The following is a 1,810-nucleotide window of genomic DNA, read 5'->3' as shown; positions in this document are numbered from 1 at the left end:
CACCCACTGAGACAATGGGGCTGATCTATTGGGAGCTCACCAAGGCCAGCTGGACTGTGACTGAAAAAGCATGGGATAAAACCGGACTCTCTGATCATGGCGAACAATGAGGGCTGATGAGAAGCCAAGGACAATGGTACGGGGTTTTGATCCTACTTCATGTTCCGGCTTGGTGGGAGCCTAGCCAGTTTGGACGTTCACCTTCCTAGACATGGACGGAGGGGGGAGGACCTTGGACTTTCCACAGGGCAGGGAACCCTGACTGCTCTTTGGCCTGGAGAGGGAGGGGGAGAAGAGTGGGGGAAGGGGGAGAAGGGTGGGAGGAGGGGGAGGGAAATGGGAGGCTGGGAGGAGGCGGAAACTTTTTTTCCTTTTCTCAATAAAAAAAAAAAAAGAAATTGGCCTTGACTTGGTGAATTTATAGGAGTTAAATTACAGAAATAACACAGTACAGAAATAACAAAGAAGGTGCTCTTTTTGACCAAAGTGTATTCTTGAGTCCTGAGATCGTAAAGGGCAGAAAGAGATGATGACCAAAATTGAAGGTCATGCACTGAGCCCAGCTCCACACCTACTGTTCTATCTGCATGTTAGTTCCAGATTTGTTCAGCATTGATGTATACATTCTCTGAACCCCAGAGGCCCTCAGAATGTTGAGTTTCCAGACTCAAAGTTCTCTGCATCACAGAATCATGAAGCAGTTTGATTATCAAGCTAAGAACATGAAGAAGAAGGCTGCTCTGCTTGCAGCATCTGCATTTCAGTGCTCTTAGTAAATACGCTATCTCACAATACAACTGTGCTGCTAATCAGTTTTTCTTATTCCAGCCACATAAGTGTTGATAAAATTGAATCATCATAATTTTATTTTAAATGCTTAACCAATGTTATTTTATTACGTATCTAAGTCAATCAAGTCCATCTCTATAAAATCTAATTTCTGTTCTCTTTCTGTCATGCCACATCAGCACAAGTATAAAACTTCAACAAACATCACCATATCATTTTTATTTTAATATATTGATTAATAAAAAACACCGCTTTCTATCCACATGTATATTACTGACCATTTATTACTTTACTTGCTAACTCAGTCGAAAACAAAAGCTGTTATTGGTATCAAGATATACTTCTATAAACAAGAAGAGGTAGGCTACCACAGACTTTCTCCTCTTTCTCTATGCCCCAGACCAAAGGTTCCAAACCTGTGAGTCACAACCCCTTGGAGGCTGAATGACCATTTCACAGGGATTACCTCAGATTACAGCAGCAAATTCACCATTATGAAGTAGAAATGAATATAATTTTACATTTGAGGGTCACCACAACATGTGGAACAGTATTGAAGGGTTGCAGCATTAGGAAGATTGAGAGTCAATGCTCTAGACCCAAGCTCTCAGTCTCAGCCATAGTGTTGCAACAGATTCCCAGCTGCAGCCTCCCTTTCCCCTTCCCACATCTCCTGGGAGCCCCAGGGGCCATCTTCTCCTAATATTCCTCCCCCTGCTCATTGCTGTGTCCCAGCCTCCAACTCTAGTAGGTACCAACTATTAGGCCATGCCTGCCAGAAAACCAGGAAGAGTGCCCACAGATCTTGTCCTCTTTCTCTGTTCCTCCAAACTCTATTCCCTCATGCCCACATCCCTGTAGATACCACAGGCCACCCCCTCCCTTTTTTATTGTTTTTATTGAGCTCTACATTTTTCTCTGATCCCCTTCCTGCCTCTCTCCTCCCCACTTCAACCCTCCCCCAAAGTCCCATGCTCCCAATTTACTCAGGAGATCTTGTCTTTTTTTTACTTTTCAGGTA

The sequence above is a fragment of the Alexandromys fortis genome, unplaced genomic scaffold (assembly GCF_014885135.2).
Source record: "Alexandromys fortis isolate MF-2015 unplaced genomic scaffold, M_Fortis_MF-2015_v1.1 scaffold_360, whole genome shotgun sequence".
Classification (NCBI taxonomy): Eukaryota; Metazoa; Chordata; class Mammalia; order Rodentia; family Cricetidae; genus Alexandromys; species Alexandromys fortis.
The sequence above is the reverse complement of the archived record's forward strand: the minus strand, read 5'-3'. Positions refer to the sequence as shown.